The sequence below is a fragment of the Lissotriton helveticus genome, chromosome 3_1, assembly GCF_964261635.1.
Source record: "Lissotriton helveticus chromosome 3_1, aLisHel1.1, whole genome shotgun sequence".
In the NCBI taxonomy this organism is placed as follows: Eukaryota; Metazoa; Chordata; class Amphibia; order Caudata; family Salamandridae; genus Lissotriton; species Lissotriton helveticus.
The window spans coordinates 1,913,913,502-1,913,933,815 of record NC_136061.1 but is presented as its reverse complement, the minus strand read 5'-3'; positions in this window follow the sequence as shown (position 1 = coordinate 1,913,933,815).

Here is a 20,314-nt window from a genome sequence, read left to right as displayed (position 1 = left end):
CTGAAATTATTCATATAATGGCTTTTTATTGGAAACCCTACCTTGCAAACGCTAGCAACATGGTTTCTGTAATCACATTTATAACATGCACGACAGGAGTTCATATGACCCAAATCTCAGCTGTTTCTACACTGGAAACAATGTACCTCCTTAAATGTATGGTCACCTGCTTTTTGTCTGATTTGATGTGACCTGCTACTTTATTTGTATAGGGTTCCTCTGAAAAACTTTGATCAGATTACATGCACAGTTTGTCTTTGAGATAGACATCTCCTTCCAAATACTCAATGCCATGGGTGATTTCTAGGGCAGCTTCCAATGTTGTATCTGCCAAGATAATAGCCCCACACTCATCAGCAGGTTCTCTTGGATTTTGGACATTCTGTAAAAATATGAGTGTTTCTAGTGCCACATATTTCCTTGTATTAAAGCTTTCGTCAAAGTCTTTAGAATGGTCTCATAAACATCTATGCACCATTATTGCTTGACCGCTTTAAAAAGTGACAGATTTCATCTTTACCTTATCTATAGGTATCCCTTTTACGTTACTACATCTTTTTGGACCCAGATTGTGCATCAGTAATGCATTTCTCTTTTTAGATATTAAAATATATCAATCAATTGCCTCTAAATATGCATTGAAAGCGTCTTTCTACTGCTTTTATTTTAAAGCAGCAGGTGTACCAGGTGCTAAAAGAAAACGGGTCTGGAGGATTCATCCCTGCCGTTGTTCGTGCAGAACTGATTTGCATGGGTTGTTGTTGTCGAGCTTAGCACAGAAACTGGTGGTTCAATTGAAAAGGGAAACAACTTGGAAAGACAAATTATGTATAAGAAATGTCACTTACTGGTTGTGGAAGGCACTGTATAGTAGATGCTATGGAGGTACATTTGTTGGAAATTATCAGTGCTAAGTGGGGCCTTGAACTGTTCTCTTTAACTCATAGTCATCGCAATTGTATCATTAGTGATTGCTGAGGCTAACAAAATGGCTGCTGTGTCAGATGCATAAGGACATATTTTACATGCTGACGTAGCCAAGTAGATGCATCTGGAGACTATGAACTGTCAGTTTCCTTGGCTTTGTGCTGTCAATTTCCTCGACTAAGCACCAGTGCCTGGCTACCACATGAACGATGTTTATGTTAGTTTCTTACTGTAGAGAACATGTAATTTCCCATGCTTCCAGGGTAATGCCATCAATTCACTCGAGTGACACTGCCTCTACTCTACAAGTTATAATTTCATATGCTTCTAGTGTTATGCAAATAAATCACTAGAGTGTCACTGCCTTTACATTTGAAATCTGTGGAGCCGGGTAACTGAAACATGATATTAGAGCATTGAGGATCCACCAGCAGCAGTGCAGCCACTCATCGCTATTGTAAAGATGACAACAAGCTGTGATAAAGCTTTGAGTACATTTATTCTGTACAAGGATAAGAAGAATCTGATAGCACTGTTGCCAGCTCTCCTCCAGGGCAACAACTGTCATTGAAGAGAATCTTAGAAGTTCAAACTACTCTTGAATCCATCTAATATTTTATTGTGTTCCCTCTTATCTTTAGCGTACTCCAGAATATCATTTTGGAAAAATTTAACACCACTCATATCTTGCAAAATAATACCTATCACCATTTGCAAAATCACTAATGCAGAAGCTAGTCTGTGAAAAATTGGCCTGTTGGTTGAATGTGGGGCGACCCCCACCTCAAGCAACAGCCACAATCCCTGTCAGGGTGAACCACAAAAGTCATGAAATTAACCTGTGCTTAGCCCTCTGGTAGCTTGGCACAAAAGCAGTCAGGCTTAACTTAGAGGAAATGTGTAAAATATTTAAACAACTCACAAATAGTAATAAAGTGAAAACACAACTCAAGAAATATCGCATACCACTTTATAAAAACAGAGTAAAGTTTAATAAATGATTTGACACCAACACTACAAAAATCTAATCGGTAGAACCAGAGTTATGAATTTTTTAAGTTTTAAGGTAAAAAAACTAGTACCTAAATGATCAAAGAGTCAATTGCGAACATCTAGTCGTGCGAGACAGGGACAAAGTAAAACAATATGGCATATCGCAATGGAGCACAATGTTCTGTACTGGAGCAGCTCCCACAGTCCTCGTGGACATGAGCTCTCCAAGCTAAGGTGTGCTTTTAACTTGAGTGTGAATGCCACTTTAGAATTGCTTGTTGTTGCATTATAATCAGTAATTGTCTTATACACCACAGTTACTTGCAATGGTAGCCCATTTATACAGCTTTTTCTGGGCCCTCTTGGTTACTATTGGTCTTCCGATTAATGTTTTAAACCCAAATGAGAGGTGATGGGGTGAGTCTTTGCATTCAATTTAAGTTCAATTATCAATGCAACCCATTTGGCTACACAATGAGAACCAGGAATCGGTAGCCATGTTCAAAAATATTTATTACAAATGAATAATCAAGTTCAAATACGCTGCTCTTAAAACCATGCTGTAAAGGTATAGTATAAAAACTGGAAGTCCCAGCCTCCTGAAGAAATTTACTTGGGATAGTATTAAACAAATAAGCAGTTCTGTGACTGCGATACCGAAAGATAGCATCAATATCTGGTGCTCAGAATATAGTCTAACGCTCTCTTGCTTATGCATCAGAAATCTATGATTTCAAAGTCATGAGTATGGTTAAGTAATAAAGAAACTCACAAATCAGAGAATTTTGCTGAAGGAAATCAGGTCCGGACGAAAGGAAATCAAGCAAGAAAACGTTAGCATCTCAGCTTGGTCAAGATTATTTTATGAGTCAGGAATAAGGAATGAACAAGAGAGATCTGCATAAAGTATGCCAAAGGAGTTAAGCAAGGCAGTCCAGCAAAAGTCAGGAATGAATCTCTGAAATCCATGGCAAACACTATATTATAAAGTACAAAAACCCATAGATAACACCCCATTGATTACACCATCAGAGGTCCATTGTCCACGTCAAGTTCCCAGATAAATCTTTATTTTAGTCAAGTGTAAGTATGACTAATAACTACAATTAAATGCATCTACTTGTAACATCAGTGCACCCATTAAATAAACGTTGTTGTTTCAAGTAGGATCACATTCTACATATATGAGGATGGTTTTAATCACAGTTTCAAATCATTATGTATTAATCATATGTAATAGCACACGTTTAGGAAAGTCTGTTTTCTTCTTCAGAGTATATACTTTTTCAATAAAATAGGGAGGTTTATATTCATTAAAACTTTATTAAAATATTCTAATTAGCATGGTTAAACACACACTTGTGAATAGATTCTCTAATTCTAAAATAAATGCACTATTTAATAGTGATGTTGAGAGACATATTCAGTAATCATTGAATCAAGTAAGAAACAGATAAAGCAACTTGGGGTTGCCTCCTTCAGTAAGTTGAACCGAGCTATTTTAATAAAGCGTGCTTTAAGAGCATAATTACTGCGAGAGACTGTAATAAAGTTAAAAATGTGTTTAATGTTAAGCAATACAATATATGTACTCACTTGTGGTGCCCCACACTTTTTTACGATACATTTTTACGATCTAATAGGTAGGCAATGGGAACAAGCTGGGCTTACCACTTATGGGGATTTGTACAAGGAGGATCAGCTACTCTAAGTCTCTGAGTTACAGCAGGATTGTGAAGTAAAGGCTAGCTCCTATTCTAAGTACTTACAGGTGAGGGGAGTATTACGTTCATACTGGTAGATTCTCCCTGGGGAAGATGCCTTTGTTAAAGGCAATAACTCAGTTTGGCTGCAAAATAAGACAAACCTATAATCTATTTACGTATATTCCGCCTGAAGTTATGGATCTGGATATGGCCATCAGGTTGGGGATGAAGGTCTTTCTTTCCTCTAATATGACAGCACCGCATTATAAAACCGTATTTAGGCTGTATTATACACTGGAGAAGCTGTTTGTATGGGGCAAAAGGGCAGACAATAAGTGCTGCAGAAGTGGAGAGGGCCATCTGACACATGCATTTTGGATGTGAGATTCTTCTGCCTCTGAAACAGGGTATTGAAACATAGAGGAGAAAGCTATTTGGGAGAGGTCCATATTAGCGCATCCATGACGCTTCTTGGATATGATAATCATAAGGGTCAAGACTCGACTTGAAGTAATTTATATTATATATATCTATGACAGTTTCCCAGTTGTTAATTGCAACAGCATGAAAAAGTGCTGAACCCCCTACGTTCAAGGCCTGGTTAGGGCAGTTAATGGGTATCTATAATGTAGAAAGTGCATTATACAACTGCAAGGTAGGGGAGCTAGGAAACGTGGGAAACAGATCTGGTCCCTAATTGTCAGGCGGCTAACTGGCCCCCTAAGGGGTGAAGATTGCCTGGTTCCAGGTCGGTAATTGGGAAGGTTACTATGTGTCACTAGTGAGGTTTGGCAATAATACTATTTATGAGATATTAGACCTCACGGATTATAGGAAGAAGATTGGGGTCTCCTCCTTTTTAGGTCTTATTGTGTTTATCGCTCCATGTGTTTTTAGTTTTTCTGTTTTTGCCAGTTCTCTGTTTGTCTTTTAGTGAATGTCCCCTTATGTATGAGACGTAATGTATCTAATGGTTTACGCTCCACTCTGGGGGGGGCAATATATGTAAAAAAAAAAAGTAAGAAGCATGTGCTAAGTGCACATTCATGTCACTTATCTGTGAAAAAGTTTTGTTGTAATTTGTGATGTGCAAAGAGTGAGCAGCTTTGTGCTGCACCAATTCCCCCTCAGATGGCAACTCAAGCCATCACATCAATGTCTTATCAGATGGACAGATTATAATCTGGCTGTTTTCATCATTTTTCTTCTGGAATCCTCCAGAAAGTTCATGTTGTCATTGTATTTACTCTGCCTATCTTCCAGTTCCATATCTCTTCTCTTTCTCTTCACTCCCTGTTTCATTTGTGCAGGTTTGTATACCTTAAACATTAAAAACAAGAATCCACAAAGTGCAAGTATCACTAAGGGTTTCAGAATGCTCCAACAATTCCACTACCTAGGACTCTAAACCATCTACCTTTAGCAAAACATCCATTCCCTATTTCTTCTCAAGCACCTGTTGCTGTTAACCTTTTCAAATCCTTCTTCGGGTCAGTAATGTTACTAATGTATTTCTTCAGGTATTTACTTGCATCTGGAATTTAAGTGCAACTTTGATGAACTATTAACATCCGGCAGACTCCCCCCTCTTTTGCGTGAAGGACATCTGAAGCAAGTTGATTCTGCAAACCATAGATCTAATGGGAATCATTTCTGTATCTATGACTAAGAATCCTCCAGCAGTACTAGTAGACAACTTGTCAACTACAATAGAAAGCTTTCCAATCATACGTGAGTAGAGTATCTCTCTGACAGATGGTGCCAAAGCTCTAAAGATATCGCCTACAGTTTCAGTTACACCTCTTTTGGGTCTCATGTGATGTTCCCTTGTTGAACCATCAATTTGTCCCACATGATAAATCTTTGGAAAAACTACCCCCATATATCCATACCATACCATTTGTTCCTTAGCATCTCTTGAGTAACCTGTAAAATACATGTTACCCACAAATGTAATAAACTCCAGGAAAAAGAGGTTCTGCTCCATCTAAGTATAACCCTCAATGTCTCTAGCTTTGAAAGTATGTTTATACTCACTAGTCCCCTACAAAATGTGTGTCCGTTGTGGATTTTCTCATGGAAATGCATAATTTCCCTTTTTGTTGCCAATCTAATGCTAATGCTGCCACGTTTCCCACTAATCCATGTTCACTCTCGTCTTAAGCCCATTGGGGCACTTTTCGAATGATTTGTTACTTTAGATAAAATGTCTCTCCTTTTGTCTTCTTGAATATCTGAATTTCTTTTCTACATTTGTCAAGAAACAGGTTAAGTTTTGTCTATGTGCATAAGAAGTGTCTAGTGTCAAGGTGAGTCTAAAGAAATGTCCCACTATTTCAGTGTTTTTGCATCAAATAGGCTGTCTAGTCAAATGCTTCAACACAGGAACTTATGAAAAGACCAGGTCATGATTCGAGTAATAGTATTGAAAATGACCTTTCCCATAAAATAGGCTTTGCAGCAAGCTACAGGTAACTCCATATGTCAAGGGGAGATGGTGATAGGTAGTCCCCTCAGCAACTGGTAATTGTATTCAAACTTAGCTATCCTTAGCATCCATAGTGTCAACATATTTATAAAGCGGCTCTGAATAAGCATTCAATGAGTACTTCTAGAAGCATCTATATGTAAATCTTTCTCGTCTACTATTGGTAACCTATTGTCTGTACAACATGGTGTTTGAGGGGCACGTGTAGACTTAAGCTCTTCTACCTGTAAACGATGTGGTAAATTCTGAATTATAAGTAAAGCACCTAGCACCATTGTCACAACGGTATATACTTCTCCACATATGCGTTTTCGTCTATTAGTGTTTGTGCTAGACTCCATGAGTTCTATAGTGACAGATGGTTTATCTTGAAGATTGCAACAAAGCTCCTTCGGTTAGTTTTCACTTGTGCAGATAGCAAAGCAAACTTCAAATGTCTTTTCCAGTGAGGTATGTACAATGATCTTTGTGAGACCTTCTTAGCCCTACTCCATGTTCTGCTAAAGGACAACCTTACGCTCCTTCACCAACTTGAGCCTTTGTACTCTTCTTTGTAGTTATAAAGTTTTGTCTCCAATAAATGTGTAGTTCAAATTCACTAATCAATTCCAAAATAAATTGACTCAGTCTGTTTAGTTGCAGTGCTATTTCAAAACTCAGTTTAGCCTCAAAGTTCAGTTCAAGGAGGCTCAATTGGATGTGAAGTGTTCTAGCAAAAGGGAAAAAATGCTCTCTTCCGATCATTGACCGTTAGGTAAGACCATTCAGGTGAAGACTACCTCAGACAGGCTACTCTAGCTCTCTTGGATCTCCTTGCTCTTCTTCATAAATTTAATTACCAAAACAAATTTTACCAAGAATATGCCTTTACCGCGCAGGTATTTGTGTTGCAATGGCATGCGTGGTCAAGGCATATGCGTGGTAAACATTTGCGTTGTAATGGCTAACCGATGTAACAACACATGCGTTGTAACAAGCACATTGTAATGCCATGCGATATAATGCCATGTGATATAATGGCATACAATGTATTGTCATATATTCTAAAATCACACACCACAAATCAGTGACAATCCTCAAAGTACCCTATCTTGACATGCACCGCTTCGGAAATGGACCAGTCATTTGTTTATTTGCAACTCCTACAACTTGTATTCTTTGTCCCGTGAGGGATAGGTTGGGAACCTCTGCTGTTCTTAAAGTAGAGCTGTTAGTACCAGTGTTAATGAGAAATGAGGCAGGATTTCCATTTTCCTCACTATCCACTTATGGACCACTCTGGTCTACCTCTAAGGTTACGCCAAGCATGGAATTGTCCTCCGCTCTCAGGTCATTGCAACAGGTCTGAGCTGAAATAATCTGCTTGGATCATGGAGTGTTGTTGGTAAATACCCTGATTTTCAAAGGTATTAGTATTTACATTGGGCACCTGATTTGCACTGTATCTCGGGACATTTGCAACATTTGCATTTTCTTGTGACATTGGGCCTGTGGGACTTGCATCATCTGAGCTTGTGGCACATTGAGATTAGGGTTCTGAATTCTTTGCCTCTGTACTTGCCTTGTCTAAACAATATTATTTCCTTGTGACTGTACAAATCCACCATTCTGAACCTGAATTATACTAACCATGTTGCGAGCATTAAAATTACATTTGCACATCCAATGCCCCATACTGCTTTAGACATGTCGTGGGTTGGTTTTCTTCAACGTTGGCACATCAACATCTGTCCTCGGATCAATCTGGGTATCTTGCCCTCTACCCTGTGGTTGAAATCCTTGCTGTTGAAATCCATTAACACCTTGCATCGTAGTAATGACCGGATGATACACTCCCTCCATGGAACTTGCATTCTCAACAAATGACTGATTCTGACCTCACTGAGCAGCCTTCATTTGTGCTATCATTCATTTCTCCTTCAATTTCTTGTGCTTCATCTCCAATTCATTGCAGGCAGCTAGGAATGTATTGGGAGGAGGTGGTCGACCTGCTCTGCGTTGTTACGGAGAGCCACATAGAACCTGACATGAGCACCTGTTTATTACAGTGGTTCCACACACTCCCAAAACGAGGTTAACAAGTATATTTTTAGATCTAGGCTTGTTGCTGGCTAAGAGAGAGATCACTGTACATTGGAATTCAAGGTGAGGGCCCTGTTCTGAAAGGTGGAAAACAGAATTGCTCAAATGGGTAAGGAGTGAAAGCACAGTTTGACTGCAACAAGCTCTATGGGCTAATAATGGGAAGGCACTAAAGGCAGCAAGGACATGGGAGGCCATGGTGGTAGTGCTGCAGGTGCACAAGGCAGACTCAGATGTAAGCTCCGCCCTGGAGGTCCTAGCGGGTTCGCCATGATTCATAAGTCCAGTAGGGGAATCCAGGGCATAACCCTGTGATGCAGTTGCTGCATTGGAAGGATTGGTGGTTAGAATGTAATGTACCCCTATTATTGTGATGAGTAGGGAAAAAGGATTAGCAGTTCTCACAGTTATGAGTGGCGAGTAGTTAGCAAAGGTTCTGCTGGCTAATAGATACACAGTTATGATAATAGGTATGCACGATGGCAGTATGTTTTGCAAAGACCCTATTAACATCAGAGGGCAGAAGGGACACTCTACACAGTTTGATCTTTGATGTTTTAATAATTACACAGTTCAATAGTATAAAACACTTTCTTAGATTCAAAAAGCACAACACTATGTGCGTTATATTCCCAAGTGAAGCATGAAACCAAAACAACTGTGACTATATACAATGTGCAATTTACAAAGGGTTTTCATGAAAACAGAAATCGACCATTCAATTTGCACATTTGTTATCAGCATTTGTGTGTAGTTACACTGGCTGTAGGATGGTCTGATCTGTAAGGTTGTCGGCAACGTTTTGACCCACTATGTATGGGGGTCTCCTCAGGGCTGTATGTTGGGGACATCTATAAAGGATAAAAATAGCATTAGGCCCATATTAACGGCACAAATGCGAGAAACTGGGAAGGGTCATATTGGAAGGCATTTACCTGATGTCTAATGGCACAGCTTAATTGTGAGTGGTGTGACCCGAAGTGGTGAAGGAAAGTTTAAAAGAACTCACGTGAGGACCCGGCCAGGTTCTTCATTGTGTAATCAGGGGAGGAAAGGACATGATTACATGGGATAATTACAAGGGGTTGTACGTGTTTCTGACAACTAGCATGTTGATGTATCTTACCTCACTGTGAGGGAAGAAAGCTGGCTATTCCAATATGAAAAACGGCCTCTTGTGATGCCCTGCTACGTCCGTATAGTGTTGTTTCTGGATGTTCACTTCGGTAGATTCCGAGTGCTGCTGGAAAAATAGGTGCAGTTTAGAGGATTTTAAAGGCACCTTAGTTAAAATGGTGGTCGTGAAGGCTACGGGACACGCTTAGATTAAGTGCCATATCTACTTACTTAGTCCTTCAAGGCGGAACAGTCTCCGTCTGTTTTTTTAGGCTTGCGAGTGAATTGACGGCCTCGGCGTTACGAAATCCGGCTCGTGGTGTGATGACACCAGGTGCTTGAACGGCACTGCTTTTTATACCTTGTTTCCGGCTTCCCGCGTTTGCACAGGGCAGGGAAGCTGGAGGAGCCCAGTTATTCTGATCGATCCGATGATCGGATACATGTTGTCATAGAAACGCGGACGCGCCTGCCACGTGCGGCATGTACGTCACTTGTTAGTTCGTTACACCCAGTTCTTGTGGTGCATACTCGCTCATAGGCATAGTGCGTGTCATAAGGGCCTTTTAGACACATTGTGCCTGCTAGTTTGAGCCGGCTGGGTGAATAACAGGGGGCAGTGTGTGTCACTAGTAACAGTCTACTATGTGTGCGCATTATCCGTGGTGATCGGATAAGGTGGCCTTCCCTCTTGCGTGTGAGCTATTGCCCTAACGCTCTGTCTATTACGACATTGGGGCATGTCGCCCTGCTCACATTTGAATATGCGTATGTGTGCGATTGCACCAATAATATTAAAATATTAACAACATCCTTACATCTTTGAAATTAATGACTTTCCACATTACTTTACATTTATGTTTGCAACAATGGCAACAAAACATTTACATTACATACGTCCTTATATTTGTATGTTGTGAACACTGTTGAGAGACCGCTTTTTCAGTTTGCGCTCCCATTCTTTGGCTGGTAAATTACACGTTACTAATAATACATGCAAGACAGGTTGTAGGAGGAAAGTACTCAGCAAGATGTCCACTGGGGTCATTGACCTGTGATAAAGAAATTCATGTAAGACAAGTTATAGTCGGAAGGTACTCGGCCGGATGTCAAGGGCCTATGTGTAGGTGGAGGGACCTGTGGAAACCTGAGTGAGATACCGGACTGATGTTCTGGTTTATTAATGTAATGTTGTCACATAACCTCTCCATTCTTCAGCTGAATGTAATCCTTCTTCAATTGAATTAGCTTTATCAATCCATCTACACTCAGTGCGTTGTAGTATGATGGCTAGGTCTCCTCCTCGTTCTGGTAGAGTGGCTATTTCTATCACTTGCCACTTCAGTTCTTCAGCGGTGTGGTTTTTTCATTATAGTGAGATACCAGCGGTGCATTGGGGTCCGACTTGCGGATCCTGCTTCGATGTTGGCTGATTCTGGCTTTGACAGTTTGTTGTGTTTGGCCTATGTATGGCAGATTGCACGGGCACCAGATGAAGTATAATATGTTGCGTGTGTTGCAATTAGAGAAGCCGTTTAGGGTATGTTTGATGTTGGCATGTTCAAAAGTGGTGGTGTTGAATGTGAATTCACAAGAAACACAGTTTCCACATTTGTGGTGACCCCTGACTCTTGGTAAACCCCATGCGCTTGTTAATGTGTTACGTGTGGGCTACTTTTTTTTAGTTGCTGACCTTACAATATGGTCCTTTATGTTTTTTCCTCTTTTATAGGCAAACAAAGGGAGTTCAAAAGTGGGGTTTATACTTTTTATAATGCCCCAAGTTTTTTGAGATCAGATTGCGTATTTGGTTGGTATGGGTACTGAAGGTTGTAACACATACACCTTTGTCTATGCTCTTTTTTTCTTTAGTTTTGAGTAGTTCGTCCCTTGGACAGTGCCAGGCCTCTTGAGTGATCTTTTCAATTAGTCTGTTCGGGTATTGTCTGGTTACTAGTTTAAGTCTCAGTATTTCTGCTTCTTTCATGAGTCCACTTTGTGTTTGCAGTTGCGGCGGATTCTAAGAAACTGCCCGAATGGGAGTCCGTCTCTTAGGGCCCGTGGGTGATGACTTCGATAGGAGAGAGGTGTATAGAGCACATGACTGATGTTAAGATCTAGGAATGCTATCGTAGATTCATGTGTGGTGGATGTGAATGTAAGATTTTGTTGTGTTGTGTTCAAATGAGTGACAAAGTCTTGAAACTCTCTATCAGTACCTCACCAAATGACGAAGATGGGGTCTATATAACGCTTCCAACATTTTATGTTGGAGCGGTACACGTTGTTGTCGGTTAGGATGAACTTGTGTTCAATGTAATCCACATATATATTAGCAAGATTTAGAGCAAAAATTGCTCCCATGCTCGTACCAGAGCACTGCTCATAGTAATTACCCCCAGAGATGAAATAGTTACATTGAAGGAAAATACAAAGCAGACTTATGATGAAATTGGTGGGTACTTGTATGGGCCTAGGTCTTGTTTCCAGGAGGGTTTCGATTACTTGTATACTCTCTTCTTGTGGAATGTTTGTATAAAGGGAGCTTATGGATAGAGTGACTAATAAATCCCTGCCTTGATCGAATGGCATGCCATCAACTAGATTGATCATGTACATAGTGTCTTTCACATACGTGTCCTGTATGGGTACAAAATCCTGTATGAAGTAATCTATGTAAGACCCTAGGGGTTCCAAGACCGACCTGCACCTGAAAGTATTGGGCGGCCTGGAGGGTTGGTAGTGCTCTTGTGTATCTTGGGTATCGGATAGAGGACCGGGGTCCTCGGGTTGCTATTGTTAAGAAATTCAAATACCTTTTGAGTGATGTATCCCTCATCTCTAGCTTTAGTGGTAATCAGTAGGATATTCTGGCAGATATGGGGAAGTGGATTCCCATTGAGCTTCCTATAGTGTTTGGTCTCATTAATCTGTTTTTTAATTTCTGTCTCATAGAGTGTACGATCTTGGACTACTTTTTCACCCCGGCTGGCTTGAGAATTATGGACTCGTCATTTTTTAGAGCCTGTTGTGCTTGGCGTTCCTGAAGTGTGATGTTGTATGGGATGTATGATCGTGTGGACTTCATATTGTCAATGCCTTGTATGATTAGTCTTTCAAAGGCTAGGACTTCTGGTGGCATCATGCCATTGGTAGGATAAAATGTTGAGGGAGGTCTCAGACCAGTACAGGAGTCTTTTTGAAGAGGTTCTTTATCCCTGAAGTAGAGTTTGAGCCTTATTTTCTTAAAAAATTGGAAGATCTCTGTTTTTAGTGCGAAAAAATTGGTTCTTTCTGTGATTACAAATGAGAGACCTTTACTGAGTAGTGAGGTTTCTGCGGATGACATTATGTGTTGTGATAGGTTAAAGATTTGTATGGTTTCTGTTTGGTTGGTGTCCTGTACTAATATGGTTGGGGACCCCATTGATAATGTTTCCTGTGGGTTTGCCGTTCCCCTGGGTGTTGATACCATGATTTGGTTTTGGCTTTGCCTCCTCGGTCTAAAAAAAAGAGGGCTGACCAGGATGGTTGTCTGTTCGGCTGGGGCCCGCCTGGGCTTCAGAATCGTCTGAGCCACCGGATGACTCCGAGAATGTGACTGGCTGGTTCCTACGGAATCTCCCCCACGTGTTTTGTCGGTTTTGATTCCCAATGGTGATGTAATACTCTTCTATGAGGTAGGGATAGGCCCTTTCCTTAGAGCAGTTCTTAATGTCTTTGCCAACCTTATCTACCTTTTTCTTATGTTAGAAAGTATTGAACTCCTCGATAGTTTTGTTAAGCTTATCAAGTAGTGCCTTGGCGTCAGTTATGGCATCACCGCCTAGTGGTTCTTTTTCAAGTTCTTCAATTTCTTTTAACACAGCCTTTGCGTGTTCTAGGGCTGTTTCAATGTCCAGCACCATCCAGTGACGCGAGCAGGTGGTGGAGATGTTACTAAATTTTCGTTTGAATTTTGGGTCTTCCCTGAAGATGCCAGGGACATTTCTAATTTGGAGCCCTTGTGGGGTGATGCCGGCATTGAAAGGAAACTAACAAGTGACGTACATGCTGCACGTGGCAGGCGCGTCCGTGTTTCTATGACAACATGATTCCGGTCGTCGGATTAATCAGAATAACTGGGCTCCTCCAACTTCCCTGCCCCATGCAAACGCGGGAAGCCGGAAACGAGGTATAAAAAGCAGTCCGGTTTAAGCTCCCGGTGTCATCACACCACGAGCCGGATTTCGTAACGCCGAGGCCGTCGATTCACTCACAAGCTTAAAAATAAGAGGGAGACTGTTCCGCCTTGAAGGACTAAGTAAGTAGATATTGCACTTAATCTAAGCGTGTCCCGTACCCTTCATCGCCAGCATTTTATCTAAGGTGCCTGTAAAATCCTCTAAACTACACCTATTTTTCCAGCAGCACTCGGAATCTTCCGACATGAACATCCAGAAACAACACGCTACGGACGTAGAAGGGCATCGCAAGAGCCCGTATTTCATATTGGAATAGCCAGCTTTCTTGCCTCACAGTGAGGTAAGATACATCAACATGCTAGTTGTCAGAAACACGTACAACCCCTTGTAATTATCCCATGTAATCATTTCCTTTCCTCCCCTGATTACACAATGAAGAACCCGGCCGGGTCCTCACGTGAGTTCTTTTAAACTTTCCTTCACCACTTCGGGTCACACCACTCACAATTAAGCTGTGCCATTAGACATCAGGTAAATGCCTTCCATTATGACCCATCCCAGTTTCTCACATTTGTGCCATTAATATGGGCCTAATGCTATGTTTATCCTTTATAGATGTCCCCAACATACAGTCCTGAGGAGACCCCCCACACATAGTGGGTCAAAACGTAGTCGACAACCTTACAGATCAGACCATCCTTCAGCCAGTGTAACTACACACTAAGGATGATAACAAATGTACAAATTGAATGGTCGATTTCTGTTTTCATGAAAACCCTTTGTAAATTGCACATTGTATATAGTTACAATTGTTTTGGTTTCATGCTTCACTTGGGGATATAACGCACCTAGTGTAGTGCTTTTTGAATCTAAGACTGTGTTTTATACAATTGAACTGTGTAATTATTAAAACATCAAAGATCAAACTGTGTAGAGTGTCCCTTCTGCCCTCTGATGCTAATAGGGTCTTTGCAAAACTTACTGCCATCGTGAATACCTATTATCATAACTGTGTATCTATTAGCCACCAGAACCTTTGTTTTCCTATATAAACCCAATACCCTGGTTCCGAGTGAGTAGGGTTCCCCTGTCCCAAGCTGTGACTGGCGAGTAGTTAGGGCACACTGGTGGGAGGGGTGGGTGGGTAGAGAGTTGGCTTATTATTTATTATAATATTCATTTGACACGGCATTAACGCTACGTGATTAATAGCAGGACCTGGGGCCCGATGTAGGTAGGACTTATTTACCGATTCTTAATTACCGAATTTTACCGATTCGGTAATTAAGAATCGGTAAATAGGAAGGGGGGACATGTAGGAGCATCCAGATGTTCCTATTACCGAATCGGTAAAAATCTGTATTTACCGAATCGGTAAATACCGACCGGTAATGCCCATTCATTCCTATGGGCTTTGAAGCCCATAGGAATGAATGGGCATTACCGATTCGGTATTTACCGAATCGGTAAATACCGATTTACACAAGGGTGCAGGGGGTGTCACTTTGACACCCTCTGGCACCCCCAAAAGAGGCTCATGTGCCATGTGGCAGGCATACCTGCCCTAAGGGCAGGTCTGCCTGTCATATGGCATAGGTGTGCATGCACACATGTGCATGCACACCGGAATCGGTATTTTAACATCAAATTGAATTTGATGCTAAAATACCGAATCGGTAAGGCTTGTGGGACTCAGAAGAGTCCCACCTACATATCAAATTTACCTAATCGGTAGAAATACCGATTCGGTATTTTACAGATTCGGTAAATTTACCGATCGGTAAATTTACCGATTCTGTAAAATATGTGGCCCTACATACCATTTCTAAAATACCGGTCGGTAACGGCCGAAAATACCGATTTTCGGCCGTTACCGACCGACCTACATCGGGCCCCTGGACTTTTATACGATTGCAATGGTCAATGTGTAAGTAGCGAGAGGGAGGTAACCTATAAGCCATTAGCATGTAAAATTGCCTGATTGCATTGATAAGGGGTCTGAGCCGATTGCACAATGATGTAACAGAGATGTTATGCACTGAATCTTAATTTTGCTGTACTATTTCCAAGATGACGTTTGGAAAATCAATAAAAAGAGATTTTTTTAAAAAACTATGTTATTCTACTTTTGTGTCTTTAGCTGCAGTTAGTTTTCATTAAAGTCAGACATCTTTGTTGGTTTGTCATTTTGTATTTATATTTAGCACATGCACGTGACAAGCCCTGTTTTACAAAATATCAGCAACCAGTATAGGGATAAAACTTTTTGTTCTCCATACAGAGCTTTTACATTGTAGCACGATATAGTATTGCCTAAATGATTATTACTTAGGGAGCCCATTAAGATAATTTTGAATATTATGAATTGTGTCAATAGCCGTTTCAGTTGACACTCTGTTCCTCCATGTACCTTCATCATGGTCTTCTTATGCTCTTTCCCCTATTTCTAGTACAGTAATGTATCTATTCTAAACTAACAATGCATGTGAATACCTGCAAGCAATGTTATGTTAGCAGAAAACGGAATACAATTTTTTTAAATGCAGCATGGTGAATACAGGCCTAAATAGTTAAGACAACTTAAACATTAATTCAATGGTGTAGATTTAATATGCAGGTGCACATTCAACTCAAGTGAATATAGGTTTCTAGTACACGTTAATAAATTCATATTATGTGTGGCATACAGTAAATCTTTATTTTAGTCAAGTGTGAGTATGACTCAGAAATACATTTAAATGCATATACGGGTAACATCAGTGAACACATTAAATAAACTTTGTTGTTCCAAGGAAGATTACATTCTACATATATGAGGATGGTTTTAACCACTGTTTCAAGTCATTATGTGTCAATCATACATTATAGCACATGTTTAGGAAAGTCGGGTTTCTGCTTCAGAGTAAACATGTTATCAATTATACGAGGATGGTTTTATATTCATTAAAACTTCATTAAAATATTTTAATTAGCATGCTAAAACACACACTTCTGAATAGATTCTCTAATTCTACAATAAATGCACTCTTTAATAGTAATGTAGAGTGAAATATTTTCATTAGTCATTGAATCAAGTAAGATACGTGCTAGGTGCACGTTCATGTCATGTATATGTGAAAAGTTTCTGTGGAAATTTGTGACGTGCAGGCAGTTGCAACTGTGCGCTGCATCACCATCCATGAGGGTAATGGAGCAGAGAGCCAAGAGAAATTGTTGGTATCTCACTTAGTGGATACAGCTGTGAGGAGCAACCTCTGGCAGTGCTGGTATACATGGTTGGACTGGACGATAAGGCAATCAGGCAATGCATGATGGGCCTGTGTGATAAATCAGTGTATGGGCTGGTTTATTGTCTGTTTGTGGGCCAGTTTTATGGTCTGGTGGGCCCCTTCTTACTGTACATTTCCCCGTTTTACCACAGACATTGGTTGCAACAAGCTGAAAATCATGCAGTCCACCATCATACCTTGCAATACCCTTATACAGTATTGATTTACAAATTCAAAAATTCCCAAATGTGCAAACATGTGCACGTATTTAGCTGTTTGTTTTTCTGCCCCAGTCCAACCCGGCTGATATACAGATGTTCTCCTTCAAACTGATAGCAGAAGCGGAGTAAAAATTGCACACTGGTATGAGTCACACAGCCCGCCACCCTGGTACAATTTCTATTTTTGGAGTTAGGGTATCCTAGGGATCTGAAAGTGAGGTGAGGCTGAAACAGCACTTATTTTTCGATAGAAGATTACTGTACTCCGACTTACCAGAGGCCAGCCAGCTAATGGCAAGGTTATAAGCAAATTGTTTGATTATGCTCTAGCCAGACCACATCGGGCCATTAGTTAAAAATCCGACAACTAATGACCAGATCAGCTCTCCCATCCCACCACCTCCTCATGCCAGACTGATACCCTCGACCACACTACTACACACCCCCTCACCTTTTTCCCACCCCATCCCCCTCTCCTTACCCCTTCCACCATTCTTTATATCCCCCTCCTTTCCTCTCACTCCCCATTCCCCTCTGCCCCATCCTCCCCCTCCCCACCCCTCATCACCCACCGTCCCCCCCATTACCCACTCAACTCCCTATCCCACTATCGGATGCAAAGGAAGGCAACTACTGCCCCCCATTCAATGCAGGCAGCCACCATCATGTAACCAAAATCTGGCACACCAACCTCCTACATGGGGATGCAACCCACATAACCTCCTCAGCAGTGCATAACATCTCCACCCACATCGACCGACAGAACCAACCCCTTCATTACACTACACATTACTATCCCCACCACTTCCGCCCAAGAGTCACAGTACCTCTCTCACCTGGATCAGACAAGGGAACATACCTCCCCTCCCTCCCTTCCCCCACCCGCAAACCCCTCTCTCATATTCCCCTCAACTCAGTGACCCTCGCTAACCCGCTACCTCCTCCCTACTTCTGTCTAGAGCACTCACCAAAGAGGCCATCGAATCGCAACCACCGAGGGGGCATACCCAAGGTACCATTTATGATGCCCACTGCCACAAGCCAAGCACCACCACATATCAAGTTATCCGAGTTGCTACACTGTTCATGTTGATGATGTACTTTTCTGCATTGTTATGTTACCTCCCCCATCCCCTTTCCCTCTCCTCCGTCTACCCCTTGCCCCCACTACACGCCCTCCCCTCCCCCATTATTATATGGATGTACCCATCACATTACAATCTTCATTCTGTATCATGATGTACTCTTCTCTCACTGCGGTGTTCTTTTTTCTTGATACCCAATAAAAAATTACAACAATAACAAATCAAATTGTTTGATTAGTAGTGTGGCTGCTGCCACATACTGATTGGCCATGTTGCAGCAACTGCACTGTCAAATACACTGTTTGTGTGCTTGAGGGCATGAGCTGCTACTTGAGTGAATGTTTTTGGATAGGCTAGGTTCAGGAGCCATTTGCAGAGGATCCCCATATTATTACACTTCAGAAAGACATAGCTTTTCAGGAGCTTGGGCCCAGATGTACAAATATTAGGAATACTAATTCCCAAATTGTGATTATCTCTGAATCGCAATTCGGAAAGCAGTATTCCTAATGTATGAATTTTTGTATTTCCAATTAGCATTTTCTAGTAGGTTGTGAATAGACCTACCTCATGAATATTGAGTAGGTTGCAATTTGCGACCCATTAGGAATCACTGCTTTCATAGGGATGGTGGCCTGCTGGGGTCAGCAGACCGCCATGTCTGTGATTGCTCTTTAATAAAGCACTTTTTTTTTAATGCATCACATTTTCCTGCTCTTGAAAAATATTTTATTAACATTCTAAAAGGAGAAGTAATACACACCATACCGATTCAGACTTTGAACGGGATGCCCTAAACATGCCACTTCCAAATACTGAATCACAAATGGAAATTGCGATTCAGTAACATCCAGCCATTTGTGACTGCAAAAAAATATATATACGTCTGGCCCTAAGTCTTCATCCACATCTTTGTTGCCCTTTCATGCCCTGTCAGCACCAGGACATCTTTCGAGGTATTTGCTGTGCTTTAGAAATCATATAACATAGCATAACATACCATAAACCTTAGCCAGAGTGTTGCAGGAGTGAAGGAGACAAGATAGTTCAAATATATTTATGGCTGGCTTCAGTTGTGGGATGTGAGTACGTATGTTTTAAAATGTGTGTGTTTGTGATTGCGTGTATCCACTTGTCTATTTGTATGCTCATGTGCATTCCCGTATGCATGTGTTGGCATCTCTACGTTTCTATAAGTAGGTCAGAGAGTCATCCACCTCTGGTCTAATGGTGACCCTGTCATATTTGTACAGTTGTTGGCTTGATGTTGGCATCCTTGGTTGAATAGTGCTCACCCCTGGAATAATGCCTAACCTGGTCACAATTTAATGACTCATGAATTTTATTAGACTGCATCTTTTTAGTACAAAAGGCATACCTATCTGTAGATGGTATAATTTTTCAGTCGTCAGCAGGGGGGTCATGCTTGCAGAGGTAAATGTTTAGAGCAACAAAAAGCTAATCTGGTGCCAGTTAGTAGTTAGAAACTAAATATTATCCAAAAAGAACACTGAAGATGTCGAATTAACAATTTGAATACTATTAAAAGGTTTAAAAAGCTGCAGATACAGCTTGAACGAATAGCTACCTCCACATTCTATCAGAGCTCTCAGATGCAATTCACAAACATATACTGAAATATGTACATACATTAGATTAGATAATCCAAGCATGGTTGGAGGGTGCTATAAGCCGTTTGATGTCTGGCAACAGACCTCAATAACTTATTGTATTTTCTTGTGTTATCAGTGCGTTAGAAAACAAATACAGAAAGAGGGTGTGTTTTATTTCAGCCCTGTCACACTTACTTTCTTTTCTTTTCATGGTTTGCCTTTACTTCAAGGTTTTTTGATAAAGCTGTGGCATTTTGAGGATGGTTAAGTTGTCCTATTGGTGTTTGTATTGGAGTGATGAGTTTATGAAGCAGTCATTTTGTTGGACTGATAATGTGACATATAACTTGAGGCCCAGTGTGTTCTCTTTGCTGTATTTAGTTTCCTGATAAAACATTTTTATTGGTGATTTATGGCTTTTTTGTTTAGGAAGTGCTTTCTGTTTAGATATTTTAACCTTTCATTAAGGCCAAGCGTTACTAACTAATTGTTCATGCATTTATTTCACTTTGGTGTCACAATAACATATTGAACCTGCAGCTTTTTTGTTCACAACTAAAGATGTACCTGCAGATAGGCTTTGTTTAAGTGGCAACAAAAATACAGCTTTTGTCAAAAAGGTCTACTATG